The 24,291-nt window shown below is 49.2% G+C and overlaps 1 long non-coding RNA gene across 2 annotated transcripts; it reads right to left on the reverse strand.

The window, feature by feature from the left end:
* Window positions 1-980: 980 nt before the first annotated feature.
* LOC111723146 lies at window positions 981-22,518 on the reverse strand. 2 transcript variants are annotated; one of them, XR_002771745.1, is made up of 4 exons: window positions 22,486-22,518; window positions 16,485-16,537; window positions 3,889-4,027; window positions 981-2,714 (listed from the first exon to the last, which is right to left on the reverse strand). It is a non-coding gene; the product is annotated as an uncharacterized LOC111723146 (long non-coding RNA). The 2 variants fall into 2 exon arrangements; XR_002771744.1 differs by lacking the exon at window positions 22,486-22,518 and having other exon boundaries at window positions 16,485-16,753.
* Between the last annotated feature and the right edge of the window lie 1,773 nt (window positions 22,519-24,291).

Below are 24,291 nucleotides of genomic sequence, written 5' to 3' on the forward strand. Positions count from 1 at the left end.
GTTTACTTTGGGGGGTTCCAGGAAATGTTGCAACAAAAGGTCCTACAGGCCAAAAAAGAAAGCCTACCCTCCAGAGATAAGGGGATGAAAAGGAGCCTTCCAAGGACCTGCTCCCCACACCCCTCCTTCTCTGCGGCCCCGCCCTCTCTGGCCCATTGTCCACTTTTGTCTGTCTTTCCTGCCTAGAAAGGAGGAAGTGGGCCCAGGCCCAGACAGTCATGATCTGGCCTCCCCACCACCTTTCACCTCAGCCTTCCTAGAAGGGCTTTGACTGATAGAAGAGGACTCACAGGGAAGCAAGCCCAAACCCACTCAGAGAGGAAAGTGGGGAATTACCCTCCCCTCCCCCAGTAGAAGGGAGTTGCTGGAGGTCTTCCCATCCACGCCTCTGCCTTCTGAGCATAGATGGTCTGCAGGCACTGGCACTATCTACTAATGACACCAAAGTGGGCAGGAATCTCCTCTCCCTTTTTAGACCTCCCCCACTACTGTCAACTTCTCCACATATTCCCAGGGTGAGCATTATAAAAGCCCAATTTGACCCTACCTAAAATCTGTCAAAGACCTCCCCATCAAGACATTTTATAATACATTGTATTATAATACAATCCTAAATCTCTGGTATGTCCCCTGAAGATCTCTTAGAATCTCATCAGTCCTTACCAGTCCAGCCTTCTCACCCTCCTCTCCACTTTTCCCATCCTCTCCTTGGTTTTACAGGAGTTGATAGTTTTGTTTGGAAGTGCCTCCCCACTCCCTCCTGTCTTTACTTGGTGAGCACACCAAGAAGACCAGTTGACTATATGCGGAAGGAGCATGTGGAGAAATCACAAAAATAATTCAGCATAGCTCAGATTGAGGTGGGCTTTAGTGTTAGAAATGTAAACCAATGACAATAGGCAGCTATTGAATGTTCTTGAGGAAAGGAGTTGTCTTAGTGTGTTGAGGCTACTATAACAAAATGCCATACGTTGAGAAGCTTATAAACAATAGAAATTTATTTTTCACAGTTCTAGGGGCTGCCAGAGAAAGGCAACCGGGATTAGCTGTATAGTGAGGACTCACTCTCTGGTTCACAGACAACGGTCTTCACTGTGCCTTCACATGGGGCCTCTTTTATAAAAGCATTAATCCCATTCATGAGAGCACCACTCTGGTGACCTAATCACCTGCCCCACCTTCTAATGCCATCACCATGAGAGCTAGGATTTCCACAAAGGGATTTGGAGGGCAGAGGAGGAGATACAAACCTCCAGACCACAACAGTAGTAATTTCTTGAATGTAGCTGAGGGGGGAGCAGAAATAGACTGGATTCGGCTCTCTTTACTGCCCTCAGCTTTAGAAGTTAGTCTTCAGAATGAGAGAATAAGGAGTAGAAGGAGGAGAAAGGAGAGGAAAAGGAAGAGGGGGAAAGGAGATGGAGAAAAAGAATCTGTGTCCTTGGACCCAGGAATTGAAAGGGGTGGGAGTGGACTCCTTTTGCCTCCCAATCACCATCTTGAACAAAAAGGAAAATCACATAGAAATCGTAAAGGTGAAGTTCTTCTTCTGGGCCTCCCTTAGGGAGGGAGGTAAACAAATGATTCCTTTACAAGGAGTTTACAAGAAGCAACATAGGAGACAAGTCTTGTTGGGGCTCTGTCTTGAAGGCAGCTTTTCCCACTCCTGCCCTCGGAGGATGGAGGGACAAGATAGGCTCATGCCATCATCCAGGTTCTTCCTTGGTCCCCTAACCCCACTCAGGGACTGATGAGAAGTGAGCTGTCCACATCCCCTGTGCTGCCCTGCCTTACTCCACAGCCTCTGCCCTGGCTTCCAGGGACCAGGCTCCATGGTAGGCACTAGGGCTAGACCAGACTGATACACACCCTATAGGAGAGGTGGTCAGGCTTACACCCTGTCATTTGCAGTTCTTGTCAACAAGAAGTGCTGTCCTTGTGATCCTAGTCTCTGAACCCCACATTGAAGCATACAGCCCAGTTTGTACAAGTGTACTCAGGAGGGCCACAAAATAGAAAGTTCAGATCAGACCTCGGCTGAACATTCTGGACCTGTGGATTCAACTAAAATATATGGTAGCCAGTTCAGTAAGGTGGTGTCCTGGCTTCTATATTTTTCTCAGATCCCCCCAAAACTGATGACTGATGGTCATCCAAAACTCACTGCTTTAGAAATCACACATTGCAGCAATCAGAGGGGCACACCGAGGCAAGAAGGTTCAACACACAACTGGACATTCTTCTTCACCCTTGATGAAGAGGGTAATATTTTATTTCTACTGTCATCATTGTTGTTATTATCATTCTTTGGCAGAAGAGGGCCCTTGCCTTAGAGTCCTTCCTCCATCACATTCCTGGGGACAAAAGGAAGATCCTGTTTATTTCCAATCAAGAGAGTTGATTCTGGGGTTGGCCAGGACCAGTGAGACAGGAACAGATTCCTTAAATCTTCCAACCCTTTTTACTAGCAGCTGAGAGAAGAACAGGGCCGGTTGAAGGTGGTCTGTTAGCATTCCTACCGGTCCTTAGCTGTTTCTCTTCAGCCTGGCCTCATTTCTTTCAGGCCCAGCTTCTGGGCAGGTTAAGATGGTTGCCGTAATTAATCATGCCCCAGCCTCTAGTTCAGACTCACCACATTCAGATTTCAGTTTAAAAAAAAAAGTGGATGTCTGCATATGAAATGCTCTTTGTTGCTGAAGCAGCCTCCTTTCAGCCTAAAGGAGAGAGTTTGGGAAGCGTAAGAAAGAGAAGAAGTTTCCAGGATCTTCTCCCAAGTACTTGTACATCTGTGAGCGGATTAAGAATGATCTGAACTCAAAACCCTCCAATGTCTCGCAATCACAAATTGAATTTTTGAAATGTATATTAAATACCATCACAATATCTAGCATGAGTATCCATTTCACAAATGTTAATTTATTATTTACTATTGTAATATTATTACTTTTTAAAATTTCGGGTTAATGCGAGGGTACCAACAACCAAGTCACAATATTTGAATTTGTTAGAGTCTCTCTTGTAGTTGTGTCCCACACCCAAAAGTTGTGCCGTACACCCCTCCATTGTGCCCATTAAGTGGGAGCACTCCAAGCCCCCCCTCCTCTCTCCCCCTCCTCTTTACTTGAATTAAAATGAGTTTTTCTAATTATTACTTTTATTAATCCCCAGTGCCTCCAGCTTTCCTTCTTTTGGGGTTAACAGGTTTTGTTGTTGTTCCTTTATTAAGATACAAACAGCTGGGAGTGGAGAAGGGAGTGGGTTTGGGGCAGATGGGAGGGGGGAAAGGGGCTTCTGCTTTTCACTCCATTTCTTCTGCGATTTTTTGCAACATGCATATGTTGTAATTAAAAATAAGAAAAGAGATGGGCATGGAAGGGGCAAGAAAAAGACTATTAAAACTATCTTAGCATTATTTTAACAAATCCTGAAAACAGCGATGAGAGACAAATATTATTCCTCATTTTTCAGGAACTTACTGGAAAAGTCCAAGTCCTCAGCTGAGCTCAGGAGGCAAGTCAAGTCATCTCTGAGTGGGAGGAGAGGCTCATAGGGAACCCGCCCTACTGTACATTTCCAGTGAGGGGGGGCCACCCTTCCAGAATCTCAGCTTGACTTGGAGAGGTTCTGCTTGGAGAGGGCTTCCCCCACCATCAACTTAAATACACAGAATTTGGCAGTCAGGTCAGTCAGGTGGTACCCTACCGTTTATGTCTTTCTCAGATCCCCGTAAAGTTGATGACTGATGATCATTCAAAACTCACTGCTCTAGAATAACCTACCACAACTACTGAATGGTGAAACTGAGGCCTAGTAAGAGGAAGGGACTTGCCCAAGATCGCCCCGCAAATGAACCTGTGACCCCAGACCAGAAAAGAAAACAGGACTTACTAAAAACAGGATGAGGCAGCTGGGAGGAGCACCTGAAAGATGCCATTTCACATCTAATCGCTTCTTGTCACGTTGTAACCATTTTCCTTATGTGGAGCCCCACGCTGATGGATCAGAAATAACATTTTCAAAGTTATATCTGCAAGGAAATGGCTATTAATGTTCTTCCTCTCCTTTTAGAGCGCTGAGGAATACATATTAATTTTCTCTCTACTTATATTGCCTATTTGCAAATTGTATTCACTACCCAGTGCTCCAATTTGTCCTACCCCTGAAGAGATTAGGATGAATAAATGTGTTCCTGGAAATAAAATAAAAATTTGTCACTGAGATTTATTTTTATAATTATTTACAAGGATTATTTTAGAATATATGGGGGGCAATAATAATAATGTATACTTGAGGTTCTGATGATTTACCAGTATCAATGCCAAGTCTCTTCCCACTTCTCAAAAAAAAAACTTAGGCTCTCCTCAGAGCTGTGAGCCAGGGGCAAAGCAAGTGTCAATGCACCTGGCACCAGCAGTGCCAGAGGATGGGGGCCAGACGAAGGCTGACCCTGGTCAGGTCTTGTGGTCACTGCTTCTGTGGCTAGGAGTTCTGGGTTCAAGCAAGACCCAGCTTTGCTACTAACTTGCTGAGTGCCCAAGGATGAATCCATTCATTCTGAAGGTCCTCAGTTTCCTCAAATCCAAACTGGCTGATCTAAGGACATTTTTGGTTACTAAAATAAAAAATGCAAGTAAGCATGCCCATCTCTTATGTACATTTCAAAACAGACTAATTCTAATGTTTCTAGCACAAAGCAGCAGTCCCCAACCTTTTTGGCACCAGGGACCAGTTTCATGAAAGACAATTGTTCCACAGGTGGGGGTGGGGGCATGGGAGGTGGCAGGTGGGACAGCAGGCAGAGCTCAAGCAGTGCTGCTAGTGATGGAGAGCAGCTATAAATACAGATGAAGCTTCCCTTCCTAGCTCAGCACTCATCTCCTATGCAGCTCATTTCCTTTTTCTTTTGAGACGGAGTCCCACTTGTTACCCTCAGTGGAGTGCCATGGATCACACAGCTCACAGCAACTTCAAACTCTTGGGCTTAAGTGATTCTCTTGCCTCAGCCTCCCAGGCAGCTGGGACCATAGGCCCCAGCCACAACACCACTCCTATTTTTTTGTTGTAGTTGTCATTCTTTAGCAGGCCCAGGCCAGGTTCAAACCCACCAATCCTGGTACTTGTAGCTGGAGCTCTAACCACTGAGCTATGGAAGCCAAACCAAGCCCATTTCCTAACAGGCTACAGACTGGAAGATTTTTGGCACCAGGGATCAATTTCATGGAAAATAATTCTTCCACAGATTTGGGGGGAGGATGGGACAGGAGGTGGAATTCAGTGATGCCATGCAGCACAGCTCCTAACATGCCACTGCCTGGTACTGGTCTGTGGCTCACGGGTTAGGAACTGCAGGCAGAAAGAAAAGACAAATATTTAAATGGTAAATATCCCAGTTACATTGATTTGACCCTTACAAATTACGTGAATGTGTTAAAGTGGACAACGTGAGAGCGAGTTTGGGAGGTAGAAGGTGCTAACTTAGGCACAGTGTCCAAGGTCTCTGCTCACCCTTCACAGCCTTTCTTATATGAAATCCTTGAGGAGCAGAGCACAGGATGGATTTTTGGCTTCATTCACCTCCTCTGCACAATGCTTTTGTGATGCACAAACTGCACAGCCTCAGACAGCTGTGGAATGTTCTGGACAGGCCTCTCTCAGGGGAGCAACATTCAAGCTGAAGCCTGAATCATGAGATGGAGCCAGCCATGGGAAGACCTGGGAGAAAGGTTTTCTGGGCAGGGAGAAGAGCAAACATACTCTCTTAGTTGCATGTTGTCACTTTGCTTATGCTCCAGTGGTGAACTTGAACTTGAGTGCTTCCAAGGGCAAAGTGTCACCCAGCCAGAAAAAGGAGTATCTCAGTACAGCTGCACCTGGCTTTGATTTGCGCCTGGGCCCAAAATCATAGGAGGGCTAAGGCCTCCAGATGCAGCAGCTGAGAGAGTCACTCACAGATACACAGAGGTTTCATAGCCCGATAAAGCATATGCAGTTTTTCTTGGTGAGGGAAACACAGAGGATCACTAGCCCTTACACATGACAGGGAAAGACTTGCAGACAAGCAAAAGCATACTAACATACAAGTAAGTGCATGATCCCATGAGACACATGCCAGCCTTAGATTCATGTGTCCTGTCTCATGCCATGGTCTGAACCCCACAACCCATCCCTGGGCACAGCCTGCTCTCCTATCTCACTGAAATAACTACAAGTAGCTGATAGAGAATGCAGACACTTCAAACCTTTCTAATCTCATGGCACACTTGAGCCTATAGTTAAACTTCCACAGCACACTTAGATTATGTTGATCAAAAAGAAAAGACTTAGAAAGGCAAAGCATGGTGGCCCACACCTATAATCCTAGCACTCTGGGAGGCTGAAGTGGGTGGATTGCTTGAGCTCAGCAGTTCAAGAGCAGCCTGAGCAACAGTGAGACCCCATCCATCTCTCCAAAAAAAATAGAAAAACAAGCTGGGTGTTGTGGTGAGTGCCTGTAGTCCCAGCTACTCAGAATGCTGAGGCAGGAGGCTCTCTTGAGCCCATGAGTTTGAGGTTGCTGTGAGCTATGATGATGCATGACATTCTACCCTGAGTGAGAAGCTATCTCAGACAAAAAAAAAAAAAAAAAGAATACACTTACTGTGCTTTGAACTTCTTTCAAAAATAATTTAATTAATGATCTTTAAAATTTTTCTCAGCACACCTAAGTTCCTCTCATGGCACAGGCACACCAGTTGAAAATCACTGCTTTAGACCATCAGTACTTCCTTAGACCCCCCAAGAGGGTGTATATCTTATGTTAACATGCCAGAAATCTATCTAGTCAATTCACTCATCAAAATATATTTGTTGAACACCTACTGTGTGCCTGACATGAATCTAAATTCATTTCAGAATTTAGAACAGAGCAGTAAAAAAACAAAGTTTCTACCCTTGTGGAGCTGACTTTCAGTGAGGGAATATATGATAACAAAGAACAGTGTGTCAGGTGGTGAGGAGAGCTGCAGAGACTGACACAGCAGGAAAGGGAGACAGGTGATCAGGGAAGGCCTCACTGAGAAAGAGACACTAAAGCGGAGACCTGCAGAAGTGAGAAAGCCAGGAGATCGGGGGTGTGGGGGGTGTTCCCCAAAATGGGAACAGCAAATACAGAGACCCTGAGTGGGGAGAGTGCCTGGCAAATGTGGGACATATCAGAATGTCCAAAGTGAATGAGGGGGAGAGTAATGGTAAATAAAGCCACATGGTAGATGGTGGAGGGAAGATCAGATGGGGCTGGACAGACTGAGATTAGGACTTGGGTTTGAACTCCAATAGGACAGGGAGACTTGAGCAAAGGATAGGCATGATCTGAGTCATGTTTTGTACAGACTGCATTGGCTGCTATGAAGGAAGGGCAGAAGCAGGGAGAGCAGGCTATCACAGGGACCCTGCAGATGGCATCAACAGATTCTTCTGAAGAACTGGACATGGAAGGTGTGAGAAACACACAAGGGTAACTGCAACATTTCAGTGTGGGCCCCTGAAAGGATAGCATTCTCATACTGGGATGGATGAGATCATTTCAAGGAGGAAGGGGGCAAGAGTTCATTTTTGGACCTAATAAGTTCCAGACAACTTTGAGGCCTATGAGTAGAGAAGTCAAAGAGGCAGCTGGATACATGAGTGTGGCACTCAGGAGAAAGGTCTGGACTCGAGATAGAAATGTTGGGAATCCTCCGCTTTTAGATGGCATATAAAGCCACAAGACAGGATGACAAAGAGCTGATGATTGGGGCCCAGAGCATTCCAACAGTTAGAGGTCAAGGATAATGAAAGAACCACAAAGAGACTGAGAAGGGGCAACTGGAGAGGTAAGGAAGACCCAAAGGCATAGAAGGACCTGGGAGCCAAGAAACGATGAGGTTCCCAAGGGGATGACCCATTCAGCCAAGGATGATCGGGAGGTGTTGAAAGCATGGAGTGACTAGCCCATAATTAATTACAAAGGGGAGCGTGTACCTTCGCAGCAGGGAGATCTAGCAGTCACAACCCTAACCTAGAGCTCAGACTTAGCATCTCAAGGGTGTTGAAACAACCTGACATTATGGACCTCTGATGGGATTCAGTGGGGAGTACACACCACCCGCACGCTATTCTTGCCAACAGTGTTTAACTAGAATCCACTCATGAGGAAACAGACAAATCCAGAGAGTGGAATATTTTATAAGACAACTGGGCTAGACTGACTAAAATGTCAATATCATGAAAGAAAAAAAGGCTAGGAAGACTGTTCTAGATAAAATGGACTAAGGAGACGTGACAGCCAAGGAGGAAGCTTGCACCTTTATTGAATAAGAAGAATTTTCTGAACTGGGTGGGGCAGGAGTAGCAGTTAAAAAGAGATGTCAGGGACAGGTGGGAATATTTAAATGTGAACTGTTTGATGATATTACTGATGATAGTGGATTAACATTACTTTTCTTAGTTGTGCTAATCGTATAGTAGTTTTGTAAGAGAATATCCTTTTCCTTAGGAAATGAAAGGTGAAGAAATTAGGGGTAGAGATCAAGATGCCCACAGCTTTCAAGAAAAGCAATGTGGCAAAAGGTTAGCCACATAGGAGAGTCTACGACGTAAAGGGTATTGGACACTCATTGTCCTATTCCTTAAATTTTCTCATAAGTTTGAAAATTTTAGAAATAAAATGTTAAGGACCAAAAGGAAAAGGGCATGATCCACTGTGTCCAGTGCTGCTTAAGGCCAAGTAAATAGAGTACTGAGAATTAACAGGATTTAACAACATGGGGGCCATTGGGGATCTTGACAATGTGGACAGCAAAACGGACAAGTCTCAGATGGTAAAGAGCTGTGCAAGCCTCACTTGGAGGACAATGGGAGTAAAATAATCCTATTTGTGTTTTAGAGCAACCAGCCTAACAGTTGTGGAGAGGAGGAGGGAGAGTAGGATCAGGAAAATGTCTCGCAGGCTTTGAAAGCATGCCTAACCCCATACCCTCAGGAAGAGTGGTGAGGACCTGCAGAGAAAGAGCCGCTCTGACAAGGAAAGGAAATCTCGCTGTCTTGACTTAACGCCTGCTTGGGAGCAGAGGGTGGAGGAGCCAAGGTGGCATCATTCACCAAAGTACTGGATGCATGGACTATGGGTGGGGGGGGGAATGAGTTCTCTCTGGGACATGATGGCTTTTAAGAGTCTTTATGCATTGTGCCCATCTCTTGGGGAGAGACAATGGGACAACATGATGACCCATTCAGCCTGGGATCATCTGGGGAAGCATCAGATCAGACTTTGTCTGACCACCAGCAGCACGTTCGAGTGTTCAGTAAGTCCTTCCTGTGCTACCTCCATACCTCTGATGGTTGAGACCAGCTGAGGCCACAATTTTGGGTGTGAAGGTGACCAGATGGTGTCCTTGTTCATGTCTCCACATCCTGGGATCCCCTCTTGTCTAAGTCCTGCTTGCCCTGTGGACAAGGTTCCCTGGTGCTCCTGCCTTCAGTGACTACTTCAGGCATCTGAAATATCATTTTAATGCCTCTTCCATGTGCCTGGCATTGATGCCCACTGTTTGGTGGTATCACATGTTCCTGACTTCCCAACTAGGTAGTGAGCTCCTGAAATGGAAGGATCCCTGTTTATATCTCAAAATATCCCAGCCTAGCCCAGAATAGATGATTAATATACTTTGAAGGAAAGAAAGAGAGAGGAAGAGAAGGATGGAGGCTATAGGTTAACACTCTTCATACTAAAGGTGCCCTACGAGCTCACTGTGCTGACTTCCAAGCCGTGGGGACCACGTCTCACTCCTGTGAGGGTGGGGGTAAAGTTACTTGGAGGCCATTGCTACCAGCTCCCCCCACCCAGTTCCTGAGTTAGAACCCCTGGTAGGACGCCTCCCTGAAACAGCCCACAGTTCGCTCTCCTGAAGCTGTTTGCAGTGACTCACCCAATTAAGAGCATCTACATAACAAAGCCTCACCGGGCCGCAGAGGTCACAGAGACTGTGAAGTGTGTCTTTAGTGTGTGCTGAAGAGAGGGTTCACTAATTACTAGTCATTTCCACCCCTCAGGAGCCTGTCAGCCTCTGAGATGCAGGGCATAAAAGAATCCCCAAATTCCCACCCCACACCAATCACTGCTCCCTCCCCAACCCACTCCTGCATTTCAAACCTGTGACTAATAAGTGCCAGGGATGGGTCTCTGCCCACCTGGCTCAGAGAGGGGAGGGAGGACGGGAGAGGAAAGAGGTTGCCTTGATTCCAGAGCATTTTTTAGTAAAAGGCAGGGGAAGGGGAGCTATGTCGTTGCCTCTGTTAAAATATGCAAACAAAACTTGTTTTTTCTCTATTTATAAATGTAATAAAATGTCTGTAGTAATAATCACAGGTGAGCAAAAAGGAAGTTAATATCATCCAGAATCCTGCTGTTAAGATGACCAACAGGCCCACAGATGCTCTTGCAGCCTGCTTCCTATGACATGCATTTACTGTGGGGCTGTGCATGCCCTGTTCATAACTAACTTTTTCCATTTAATGATATATCTCCAACCTTTCTCCCTATGAGCACATGGAAAGAATGTAAGAGCTGTCAGTGATGCTGAACCAAGTCATCAGAGTCCTAAAGGGAGGCACTGCCAGATTTCTGAAGGCTGAAGGAGGTTCCTCAGAGCTGTAAAGAGCCCTGACCTTTGGAACTCAAGCAAGTGATTTCCTCTCTGTGAACGTCAGTTTCCTCATCCGTCAAATGGGGATAACAGCATATGCCTTACAGGATTGTCATGAGGATTAAGGGAGCTCCTGGTTGTGAAAAAACTATATGGACATTGGATGTTTTATTACTCGTTTTAATAAGTGTTCATTAATTAGTGCCTGCCTTTTACTTAGTCCTTTGCTAGCCTGTGTTGAGGATATAAAGAAGGCAGCTGGTTTGGGCCTGCAGGAGCTTAAGATCTAATTGGAAAGTTGAACACACACACATAAACAAAAACACAAAGTTAAACAAGAATTTTAAAAGCTAATAAAAGATATCATCAATTAGGAGATAATTAAGTGCCAGATGAGTAGCACAGACAGCACTCCAGGGGTTCAGAGGTCAAAGAGAACACAGGGTGGTAATAATAATAATAATGACCACTTTGAGCACTTTCTATGTGCCAGGCACATGGGTTGTCTCATTTAATTTACTCATGGACCATAGGAGGTACAGACCATTATTACATCCATTTTGCAGAAGAGGAAATTAAAACTTCAGAGAGGTTAAGAACCTTGCCCCAGGTCATGAACCTAGTAAATGTGGAAGTACTGGTCTTTGGAATCAAGCAGTCGGACCCCAGAGCCCCCTGTGTGCTGAAGCGCCGTGCACTACTCTGACAGAAGCAGGGATGGGGCAGTGCAGTCCTGAGCTGGAGGGCATAGGAGGGAACCCCTAGAGCAAAGACAGGATGCGGGGGGGGTGCTGGTCCTCAGGGACAGTGGAAGCTTTGACATAAGATTGAAGGAGAGGAGCTGAGGTGTATGAGATGCTTTGTGGTAGAGAGTGAGTTGTCCGTGGGGGGTTCCGGGCAGTGTTTGGGAAGGTAGAACGCCATCCTTCCTAGAAAGTCCCTATTTCCCTACTCTTTATCTTTGTGACATTTGGGGCTAATCTACATTTGGTTCCCGTGACTGCTGGCCTCATTCTTTCAGTTAGTTCACTAACTCCTTTCCCATTCAGGTTCTGCAGGCTTGTTCATTCATTACATAGGTGCCTATGGAGCTCTCATTTCAAAGGGAAAAGGAGTCAACACAATCTTGGTGCTACTAATTATTAAAGGGGAAGAGGTCAAAAAGGACCCCAGTGCTCTGTCAGAGCTGATCCCTACCAGATCCCTCCAAACCCCACCCCACCTCACATCAGCCAACTGCTGCCACGTCTCACCCCACATCCTTCATCCCTACTGGGTGGCAGAAAGACCCCTTTTCTTCTGAAGAATTAGGACAGGGAACTGAGAACGTGACAAGACCTTTGGCTCTTCAAGTGAAACTTGGTGAATGTGGCCAAAGAACCATGTAGTTGCAGTCCCCAGAGAACAGAATGTTCAGTAGCAAAGGTGGGGACTGAGAAACAGCTTCGAAATGCATTTGTGTTACAGGTATTTATTGAATACTGTTGATGTACAATACCTGGTAGACTCTTAAGGGAATAAAAGTAGGCTGATTCGTTTGTGCCCTTAATTAATCCTTGGAAAAGGTGTGGGGAAAAGAAGGGAAGAAGCAAGGTTAGACACAGAAAAAAGAGGGACGAATAAACACTGAGCCCAGAGACGTGAAGCGTCTAGGCCGAGTGCAGTGCAAACCTTCCACCTCTTCCCTGATGCTATCCCCATTTTCGCACAAGACCTTACATGCCTCAGATCACCACCTTCCCAAGGAAACGTAGCCTAGAAGTGTTTCCATGCCACTAATTGCGTCCTACGTATACTTTTTTGAGCACCCCAAGGTGCCAGGCACTTGAATTCTGAGAAGAATCAGAGTTGATTGTCACCTAAGGTGGTCGACCTTGACAGTGTCCTTTGATGCCTTTGGGACCTTAATCAGGCATATTGAGCGCTGTGCATGCTTGTAGGAGGAGAGGGATAGACATAAAGTAGAGATATTCTTACCTGACTTTGGTAAGAGGCGAAGAAAGTAATGTAAAACTACCTAGAAGAGTAACCAGGACACAGTAGGCATTTGATAAGACCAGGTATGATTCTCTCACTCAATTCTGGCATGACTGATTTTCTTTACTGAATTGACCAGTTTTTCAGCTGAAATCATTACCTGGCTGGGTTGGTATTCAGCCAAGTTGTTTGGTGTTGTGATCTGACATTAGGACCATCCGAGGAACCCACGGGCACCACTAAGAAGTAATCACCATGAAGGCTGTTTAGAAGTCGTCTGAAGAGCCAGGCTTAGCAAATCAGCTGATATTGTTAGTTGTGAGTGACAGAAACTGGCTCTAGCTAATTTAAGCAATCTATCAGAAAATTCACAGAAGCACTGAGAAGACTGGAGACCTAAACTTGGAAAATAGGCAGGAACTGACAGTGGCTGGGAATGGAGATGCAATTGGTCCTGCTGCTAGAAGAGTCTAGTTAGGCCACTATCTGAGTGGACACAGCAGTAACCATCCTCTCCTCGCTGCCTCTCCTCAACAGTCAATGCTGTTGCACTGGGCTCACTGCTGCTGGGGGCGCTCAGAATCTCTGCTTCTGCCGGAAAGAGTTTCCAAACCCTTTGTTCACCTCCTTGAGAGTCAGAGACCCAGGTAGAGCATCTGATTGGTGGAGCCTCAACAGCTAGGGCAGGGAGGAAGAGGATGGTGTCTTCAGCTTCTGTAGTTGGAAGCAGGCCCTGCTTTCCAACATACAAGAAAGGGATTCAGACACCAGGCAGCCAAAGGAAGGAAAGTAAAAAACAAAACAACTACGTGTCCACTGTACAATACTTTACTGTAGTACTGAGAGTTAAAGGTATTACCACACTTGACATCAAGTGACTTTTGGCTATTCTAAAATACCAAAGCCACCCCATAAGAATACTTGCTTGCTTCTAAGAATATTTCAGAAACCAGGCTTGAAGGCAAATCTCTGATATAACTTTCTAAAGCTTTTCTGGACCAATGGTACACCACTGGAAATGATACTTGCTAAAGGGGAAGGTGAAGAATATGTTTGGCCACAAATATAAAAATCCCCAACTTTGCTGACTTAAATAAAAATTTCATTTTTCTAACAAAGTAAGGGTTTTAGAGAAAGATGAATGCTGGAGGTAGCTCACTGTCCCAATGATGTTGAAATTAAGTCTCTATGTTTTTTTGGACCTCGTGGTCACAAGATTGACTACACGATGGCTCCAGATTCTATATGCAAGTTCACAGAAGGAAGGAGGGAGAAAGAGGGGTAAAGGGAGGGGTCAAACCACCTGCATCATCATCCCCTTTGATCATGAAAACAGAGTATTTACCAACACCCCCTCCTGCTGTGCCACCCCTTTACTTCTACTTGTTCTTCATTTGCCAAAACTAGGTTGCATGGCCATCAAGTTGCAAGAATACAAGGATGGCTGGGAAAGATAAAACAGCCATCCATGATTTTCATTGCCATGACTGGTCTATGGCAATCCTGAACCACTTCCTGAGCCTGGTACATTACTACAATGTTAGGGTGAGCAAGAAGGAAGGAGGAGGACACTGGACAACAGAGCTAAATTCTGGGATCAGATGTGGTCACTGCAGAATTAGAAATTGGTCATATGAACATGGGGGACAAAGGCTTTCCAGGAGAGGAGACAAGAGTGGAAAAACACAGGACATGTGAGGAAAACAAAGAAATTTGATTTGGCTGATGGGTAACTCCACCTTAGGTAATCTGTCCGATAGAAATAAAATCACTGATTATAAGGACACAGACACAGAAATTTTATTAGTGGAAAAAAACTGGTAACAACCTATATGCCCCTGGCTCAGTGCCCATAGCACAGTGGTTACAGCGCCAACCACATACACCGAAGTTGGCGGGTTCAAACCTGGCCCGGGCCAGTGGGGTGTTGTGGCAGGTGCTTGTAGTCTCAGCTTCTTGGGAGGCTGAGGCAAGAGAATCGTTTAAGCCCAAGAGTTGGAGGTTGCTGTGAACTGTGATGCCACAGCACTCTACAGAGGGCGACACAGTGACACACTGTCTCAAAAAAATAAACAACCTAGATGCCCATTAATAAAGGAATAGTTAAGTTGGAGTATATGCATCCTATTAAATACTATATAGCTAAAAAAAAAAAAGAATTTAAAAATTAGCTCTGTATCTACAGATGCACCCTTTTTATCAAGAAAAAATGAGCAAGTTGCAGAGACCACAATATAATCTTTTTCTATAAATAAGCAATAACATAACAGCCCCACATACGTGAGTATTATTTATATAAGCCTGGAGCAAGGTGAAAGGGGTGGTTAACTACACCCCAGACAGTTAATGCCGAATAAGGAAACTTGGAGACTTGGTAAAAAATGGTGAGGAGGTATGGAAGATACTTAACATTTTTCTTTATGTATCTTCAAGCATTTTTCTGGGTGAGGTAAACATATGTTACTTTAATAATCTTGGAATCCAATTTACAGCTTTTAAAAGGTAGTTTGGATATAGATTATGAAGGGTCAAGTGTTACATGTGAACAGTGGAGAGCCACTGCAGATTTTTGAGCAAGGGCATGATGTGGTCAGGAAAACTAAGCCAGCAGGAGTACGTACAATGGGTTAGAGGCAGGAGACGCTGAGGATGGGCAGAACAGTTAGAAGGTTCTTAAAGCAGCAGCTCAGTCAGAAACTAACAAGAACTTAACTGTGGCAGCAATAAATGTGAAGAGAGGAATAAGAAATGGGGCCCAAGGTAAAGCCTTGAGACACACACACCTGAATATTAGGAGGGGTGGTCATGGAGCGGATATATTTTTTCCACTAAATTGTGTCAACCAGCACATCTGACACTTTGAAAGCCTCCTCCAGCATCCACTCATTTTACATTCACAATTAAGACATCCAAAATAACCCTCAGTTTTCATGGGATTTGTGTTATCTTCCTCATTAAAAGGAATACATCTTGGGATGTGAGGCTATAGAGAGAATATTTATTGGTAGCCCCCCAAAGTGCAGTGAACCTCATAAGTAATCATTCATTCATTCGGCATAGTTGATGGTACATACAAATGCTCTTTCCTCATTCATTCCTTGAAGGAACAGCTCCAGTCTCTACCGCCCCCAGCCCCCACCCCTGCAGGGATTTTATCATCCATCCAGGGAAGGAGACAGACTCTCAACAGGAAATCCTGTTATGGGAGAGGGTTACAGGAGGTGGGAGTATGCAGAGAAGTAAACCATAAGCCAAGACCTGGAGGAAGAGGAGTGAACCAGGTGAAGAGAAGGACAGAAAATCATTCCAGATAGAAGGAAAAACATGAGCAAAGCCCTTGAGGTGAGAAGTGGCATTGGCACATTTGGGGAACTGCAGGGGTGGGGGCAGAGGAGGCGGCAGACAAAGGCAGAAAGGCAAGCTGGGGCAGACTAAGCCAAGACCTACAGCCCCAGGAGGCAGGCTCAACTAGATCCTGAGAACACTGGAAACCCAGTTGCTTGCAAGCAGAAGAGAAAGATGGTCAGGTTTGCTTTTTAAGAAAGAGCATTCTGTCTACAGAGGAACAACAGGGGAAACTCAATGCGCTGTGTGCTACCTAGGCTGAGCAGGCCAGAGGCTGACTCGAACCCCTCCCGCTGCAAGTGGCCATGGCCAGCAAGCCCATAATCCCTGAGTCCAGAAAGGAAAAGCCCTACACCCCCACCCAGAGTGATGGCCTGGGGAACCCGTAAACAGAAGGAAAAAGAGGGATGAGAATGCAGACGGGATGTGCCTAAGGCAAGGCCAACTTCTCCCCGTGCCTCAATTATTTCATCTGTAAAACTGGGCGTTCATTGAACCTACCTTAGAGAGTTGCTGTGAGGACATAATTCTTACAGAAAGCTCTTAGGCAGCACCTGGCACAAAATGAACAACCAAAAAGTATTAGTTTCTGTTTTGTTCCTCCTAAAAAATGAGGGAGACCAGTGACCATGGACTGTGTTCCTGACATCTAGTTGGCCCAGGCAAGTCTCAGGACCAATGACCAAAATATGAGCAAATTTATACGCCAAGTTTGGGCCTGGCTGTTAGAGTGTAGGTGCTTCTGTTCCTACGACTTAAAAAGAAAGAAGCTCCAAGAAGGGCAGCCCCAAAGGCAGCTGCCCACCACCCTCCCGCGAAACCCGGGTTCAGCACCAGGCCCGGGGCGGGGGTGTAGGATCCCGCAGCCTGAGATGCAAGGCGCCGAGGCGGACCGCAGGGGAGCCTGCGCGTCACGGCAGCCACTCCCCCAGCGGAAGTGCCGCCGGGCCCGCCCCGCCCCCCGAGCCCGGCTCCGCTCGCCCCACCCCGGCCGCTCTCCCGGCCGCGATTCGGCCACCGGAGCTGGCTGGGCCCGGCCCAACAACCGCACGGGGAGGAGGCCCCGGGTCCACACCTCTGGCTGTCTTGGCCGCTGCTCTCTGTCCCTTCCACTCCCAGACCCTCCCTCCCATTTCTCTGTCACCGGCCGGGCCGCGGGCGCACAGGTAAAGTCTCGGCAAATGAGGGTGCAGGTGCGGGCGCCTCCGGACCCGCAGGGGAGAGGCCTACCGCACATGCCTGGCGTTTTTTCTTTTTTTGCAGCATTTATACTGACAGTGGGTGATCCGGGAGGGCGGACGCGTACCCAGACCCGGGAAGCGTTGCAGTGCACTGGGGAGGCGGGGCGGGACTGAAGCCTCCGGAGCTTGGGAGCCGAGTCATTTGTGGCCTCGCGTCCTGCGCAGGCTCTGTCTTCCCCTGGAAGCGGTGAGATGGGGGCGGGGGAGGGGGGCAGGTAGGGCGGCGGCTTTGGAAGACTGTCCCCCGCCTACTCTCTGTGGTGACTGGGTTTTGACAGCCGCCCCGCCCGGGCGCGCACAGTCCTAGGTTTCCAGAATGAAAATCAATAAAATCGATGCAATGGCAAAGAACACGAAACATGTTGGGTTATTATTATTTGAGTTTGTTAAATTTTTTTTTTTAACTTTCTTCTTGGAAAAGGTGGCTTCAGCTTGGATCAGGGCCTGGGAGAGGGACGCAAAATATTCCCTGGTCTCCTAAAAGGGGACGGGAACCTGTCTTCGGTATCAAGCCGCCAACACTTCCCCCAGGCCGGCGTGCTGGGTCCACTGGCGGGAGGGAAGCCCCAGGGTGCGCTCGGTTTCCGGACCTCTGTTCCCCGCGCCTAGTCATCTGCCCTTTAGGGAAACAGGCCCCCTCCACTATTTCCCCGGCTCACCACCCACACGCCTGGGGGGTTGTGCCTCCTCCCCTCCCCGTGCTCTCCCTGGCGCTTTAAATAATGATATTTGCATGCAGAGAGCGATTCATAAATATGTCAGAGCCGGTGAAATATAGGCAACATTTCAAACTTTCTATTTAAAAAACATGAATTATGGCCGCGGAAAATGTGTTCCCATTTAAAGGCGATACGAAGTATTTGGTGTCTCGTCCCCGGGCCCATCCATCACCCAGACAATAAAGAGAGTTTTTCGCCCTGACACCCGCGATTTATGGGCGCCCTTCTCTGCCCTCATCACTCACCCGCCGCGGCCGGCCCGGCGACAGGCCCCGCGGAGAGAGACTGGCGGCCGCCCCCGCGCCGGCCCGCGCGCGCACTTTGCGCCCTAGCGGGCCCCCCAAGATTGTGCCTCTTAGGGGAAGCGCTAGCTCCCGGGTCTTGGGGGAACTGCCACGAGGGTCTGGGCAGCCAAGCGTAAGCGGAAACCACACTAGTCCTCCCACCTCGGCTCAAGCCTCTCTCGGGGCTGGGGCCCCCGAGAAGAGAAGTCTTGTGGGCCCTCTCTGCGTTCGGACCTCGCCCACCGACCGTAGCACAGCGCTGGGATGTTGGCAGCGCAAGTGGTAGTAGGTTATTTAAGCCCTGGTGCGAGGTGAGGACAGGGAGTTGGTTACCCAGGCTGATTCCTGACTATTTCGCCCTGAAAAAAGCCAGCTGGTCGCAAGCTTTCTGGAGCCCCGCCGGGCGCTCGATTCTGTGTAAAAGTCTGCAACTTTTCCAAAGCTTCCTCTTCCCTCACGGTGATCACTCACTACAAACACGTCCTGGGCGTCCGCCGCAGCTTGGAAACTATTTTTACCATTAGGGGCCGAGGAGTTGCCCCGAAATAAGGAAAATGAGGCGCCTTTCCTACCATTTCGCCTCGAGCCAGGCTCAGCACCCGGGTGTCCTCTTCATTTCTCCCTCCCCAGTCCACCCCGCACACGCTCTCACTAGCGCGCTGTCCTTCCCAAGCCTCCACTCAATCTCGGCTGCTAACTTGCGTCTAAGAAAGTTCGGGCTACCTCTGCAGGCGAATTTGCTTTCAGTTTTCGCCGAGGACAGACTTGGTCAGGCAGGTTTCCGAAGTACCGGCAGAGGGGCGGGGGGGGGGTGCAGGCACTGCTGGGCAGCGAGAGACCGCTGGACTTGGGGGCGTCGGTCGTCCAGACTCCTTCAGAGGCCGGACTCTCAGCCTCCTGGCCATAAGAGCCCCCTCTGGTCCTGCGCTGGGCCCACATGAGCCCAAGCGTCTACTTATATGCAAGCCAGGAACCTTTTCCTGCCTTATGTTTGAGAGTTGGATTTATTCGGGTAAATGCAGGGCAAACGACAGCCGGAGAAATCCTGTCGATTCTAAAAATGACAAGGTTGAATTTATTAGATCGAGATTCCTATGTAAGTGCAGAGATAGAAATGATATAAATGGCTCCACGTCCAGTATGAACACCACTGATCACGTCCAGCTTCAAGGACATGTAACACATCAGAATATTTAGACCTAGAGGGGACTGTACCATATGCTTAAATTCTCCTGGTGTGTACATACAGTTAAATTGGAAAAAATCTAGAGCAAGTGCCTTTTTACAGCCCCTGCTTGGGTGTCATCTAGGCTCAAGATAGAGCTTAGCTTCAAATAACCACTCAGCAAATACTTCCTATACCCAGAGTGAGTTCCGCATAGTTGAGGGGTGCGGGAACCACAGCTATTTAAATACCTGCAGCTGGCACAGGTGAAGTAAATACATTTAAGAGAAGCAGGCGGGAAGGTAATTGAGCCGCTGCATCAATACAATATTTCTGGACATAGAAATAAATACTCCTACAAGCTCAACTGTGGAAAGTGCTGGCAAAGTGAGGGGTTTTCGGGATCCCTTTGTGGGGGCCCTGGGTCCTGCAGCCCCATGTGCCGAGCATGCTGAGGTGGGCTCTCCTGGATACCTGCAGCCTTGGACCCGCTGCCTGCTGACAGGCTCCACTGCACGCCCGATACTGCAGCGCCTTGGGGTTCTCCAGTGTGCTGACATGAAAAGAAAGCCTTCCCAGCGCTGAACCCCGCATGGTATGTAAAGTAACAGGGCCTGGGGGGCCGCGGGCAGCCCTACCCCCTTACACTTCAACCACCCTTCAATCCTGGCTCCACCCAGCTCCAGCAGTGGCCACTTGAGTCTAAGGAGTTGGAGGAAGACCTCAGAACAGGGCGGGTGGAGCTGAATGCAGAGGCGTCCCAAAGCGAAGCGGAGGCCGCAGGGAAGAAGGCCACAATTTCTGCAGCCCTCCAGAAACCAGGCCCTACTGGACCTTTGGGGCTCCAATTTGGGAACAGAAGCTTGTCTGAGTGCATTTATGAAATACTAGGCACCCTCTCACATACTCAGAACCGAGGCCCGGGTGCCCCGTAAGTATTCTCCACAGACGTATTTGCAAAGCCCAGGCAACTCCAACAGCGAGGTCAGCAGGTTGTAGCTATAAAATTCCAACTCCAAATACTAATTCCAGAATAGGGCGCTTGCAACTGCCCACTCATCTCAATAGCTATCTATCTATCATATCTCTCTCTCTTCCCTTCACCCCTCCATACGCACCCAACCCCTAAACAGGAGCACAGCTTCTCCTGCTTGGAGAGAAATCAGTAAGAAATTTGTCATGAGTTTCTGGGAATTGCACACACTTCCTGAGGCAACCCTGCCACAGGAGAAATAACCCGGCCCCTGAGAATGCTCCACTCCAGAGAGTGTGGCTGCGCACGAAGTGGTTTAGACAGTATACAGAGAGGAGGGAGCGAGAATAAGAAACATTCTCTGGCAAGTAAGAAAGGGGAAAAGGAAGAGGAAATGAAGAAAAGGGGTAGGAAGCCAAGAAGCAGAAGAGGAAATAAAAAGGAGAAGGGAGAAAGAGAAAAGAAATGGAGAGCCAGGGAAGGCCAGCCGAGAACAGCGCAGGCCGCGGGGTAGCCCCGGTGCCCGGCCAGACCGCGGCTCCGGCAATGCCACGTTCCTCCCTCGTCCCGAGAAGCGGAGAGGGCCGCTCAGGACCGTCCCCCTCTGGCCCGACGAATCTGGGCCTCGCTCCAACTCGGGTGGGGCGGGCCTGGGTCCAGCGGCCTCGGCGCGCTCTTTCTCTTCCCCTTCCTGGGGGGCCGCAAACAGAGGGCAGGACCAGAGTTGGGGAGGTCCCCGGGGGCGCACGCCAGTCCGGGACTGTTTCGGCGCTCTGGGCCAGGCTTTCCAGCTCGCCGGGCCTGACCTGTCAGGCGGATTATCTTCGAAGGAGATTAATAGGGGAGGCGGGCTGCAATAATAATCGTTTTGTTTGATGTGACAACTCTGATAGGCGTTGATTTACTTACAAACTGATAGGCTTTTAATTGAGCGCCTCCGCCGAGCCCGAGATGAAAGGGAAGCGGCGGTGAAAGGCGGCCCGCCTGCCCTCCGGCCTCAATACTGATTAGCCATCTCGACAGTGAATAGTTCAAGGCATTTTCAAACTTTTTTCCTCAGCTCTCTGCTCTTCCTTCTCCTCCTCCCACCCCCTGCTCAAATATCTGCCATGCCCATTCCTTTTTTTAGAGAAAACAAATCATTTCCATTGTGTGCAAATAAAATCCGCAGGACACCCGCGCCAACCGCTGCTGGGGGTTGGAGGCTTTAGGCCCAGCGCAGGGTAATTAATAACCCCCACCCAGACCCTCTGGCCCCAGGGCCTTCGGGGGTTTGGTCCCGGGCGTGAGGTGCGCAGACTCGGACGCTGGCGCCTCCCCAAAGCCCAGGGCGCGGAGGCCCCCCGGCGCCCCCATGCGCTCGGACATTTGGAGTTGAGATCGGAGACGAGCGAACGCACGCTGTCTGCGACCCGCGCCCACACTGCACCGCGCAGACCCACCAGCCGGAGCGGCCGCACCGGCGAATGCGGGACCCGTCTATGGCTCCCCCAGGCTTTGGGTGCTGGGGCTGCCTTCCCTGAGCCGTGTAATAGGAAAGCTGGTGGAATTAGGGGAGGGGAAGCTGCGTCCGGGGTGGAGAATAAGAAGGGACGCCCCTAGCCTGTGGTCACCCCAGCTCTGCTGCGGCTGCCAGCATTCAGTGACCCGGCCTCGCGGGGAGGTCGCGGCGACACTCGGCCCAAGGCTAGCCTGGTGCCGCTAAGAGTACTGGCGTTGGTTTCCAATCGACATCTAGACGGCCGAGCACTCAGTGACACAGGCAGACACACACCCGAAGGGGAAGAGCGGCTTCAGATACGCTGTCTCGCCCTCAGAAACGGGCACCTGGGACTTGCTCCCCGAAGATCATTCAGACACCCTTTACACTTCTGCGTGTGGCCTCGCCACCGACTCACCTTCCTCATTTGTCGCACAGATAATACAAACCTCCTTGAGTGCAGGTGTGTTCTTACACACACACACACACACCGGCCCAAAACACACGGCCTCACTTCCCTCTTCTCTCCAAATTAGCTTTAGTCAAGTTATCAGTACATAAAGTTACCAACCTGGAGAATCAAGGGATAAAATTAAAACCCAGGGGAAAAAACGCCTACGCGAAAAATTCTAAAACTCACCCCAGAAAAGTTCTCGGCACCCGTGCAGAGTGGGAGACAGAGACAGAGGGGGGAGGGGAGCGGGGTGGTGAGAGTCCAGGGCCGGCACCGCCGAGGGCAGGTTCCAGACTCTGCCCCCGCGCGTACCCGGCTCAGCGCCGGGTGCGCGCAGGTGGAAACTGGGTCTCCGGGCTCGGCCCCCGCCCCTGCGCGGGCACCTACCGGCTCCCGGCCCCCAGCGCTCCCAGCCGCACCATTTATCAAAAGGACTTGACAACAAAAGAAGAGCCAGGGCGGAAAAGTGGGGGAGGGGAGATTCAAAGTGTTCCAAGTCTGTCCAAGAAAGGGGGTGTGTCCTCCTCTCACCCCTTCCAATTTCTGGCAGTTTCTGGAGATGACCCTCGAACTCTTCTCTGGACGTTACCAAAGCCCTTAGAACTCACGCAGCAGTTCAGGCATACATACGCACTGTGCACCCAGATCCAGGTACACGGTGGCATGCACAGCTCTTCCCCCTCTTCTTTCCAAACAACCCGAGTGACGGTGCAAATCGAGGGGAACGCGGCAGTCTTGGTCCGCTTCCCTGGAAAAACCCGCGTTCCCACAGTCAGCCGCCCCCTCCCTCTCTCGTTTCTTCCCTGGGTTCTCCCAGCGTCGTTCAGTCCTAGCTCGGCATTCCGGTAAATTCGAGCGAGCAGCCTTGAAGTAGCCCTGGTTCCCAAGCCTGTGGGATGCGGGTGGTGGGGAAAGGCTGGGGAGGAGATATGAGTGAGCTCGAGACGTTTCTCCCTTTACACACACCGTCAGGCCTCCTCTTCAGAGCCTCTCGGCCCTGGTTACGATCTCAGGGGGTCAAAGAATTGAGGGGCGTTCACTCCACCACTGACCCACAGGATTCAAGGTTACGTGGTAATGTGCCTCTTAGGAAAAGTCTCGAGTTTGGGGTCGGGGAAGTACCGAGGGTGGCTTTCCGCAGCAGGGTGGCAGCCTGACGTCTACATGCTACCCGCCCCTGAGGGACTACGGGAGGGGGTAGTGATGAGAAGTTTCTCGTATTAGACGTCGCCGCTGCCCCTCTCAGGTACTAGAACCTCCTGCAACTCCGCGACCCCGACAGACCGAAGCCCCGCTGGGTGGAAGGGTGTGTATCCCTCTCCAACCCTGAGAGGGGAGGCACGCACCCAAGGTCTGCGCGCCCCTCTCAGCGCCCTGGGCGCACCTGCGCACTTTACTCTCACTATTCATTTTCCTGGCACTGAGCGCCTCTTTCCCGTCTTTCATTCTTTTTCATAGCGCCCACCGCCCTCCCCACACACACACACCCAGCCCGGGAGATTGCTCCTTTTTCCCCCTCCTGCGGTTCCCTCTCGGTCTCTTCCTTCCTCTCCGTCTCCTTCTCTCTCTCCCTCTCTCTTTTTCTCTTCAAGTCGCACCCGCCTTGTAATCAGCAACAAAAGCTGACATAAATCACGGGCGGATTGACAAGAGCTGACAAATAACTGATTGATTGCGGTCGAGGAACATTGACAATTGATGGAGGGGTGGAGATGCCCACAGAACAAGGGGGAGAGGAAAGAGGGTGGAAGGGGAGAGTAAGAATGGGATGGGGGGAGAGACTGAGTGTGAAACAGAGGAAACATGTGATCCCCGCTTCAGCCCCAATCTAAGCGTCCCCGGGAATCACGTGGTAGGGAAGGGCGGAGAGCCGGGCGCGCACTGCCTTGCAGAACAGCCACCGCCTCCGCTGCCCATCTAGATTCTGGTTTCTCTGCCGCGAAATCTCTGGAAATCAAAGCGGGCGGGCGGACTTCCTCCAGCACAGGCTCC

This window comes from Otolemur garnettii, unplaced genomic scaffold (genome assembly GCF_000181295.1).
Source record: "Otolemur garnettii isolate 467f Iridium unplaced genomic scaffold, OtoGar3 scaffold00008, whole genome shotgun sequence".
In the NCBI taxonomy this organism is placed as follows: Eukaryota; Metazoa; Chordata; class Mammalia; order Primates; family Galagidae; genus Otolemur; species Otolemur garnettii.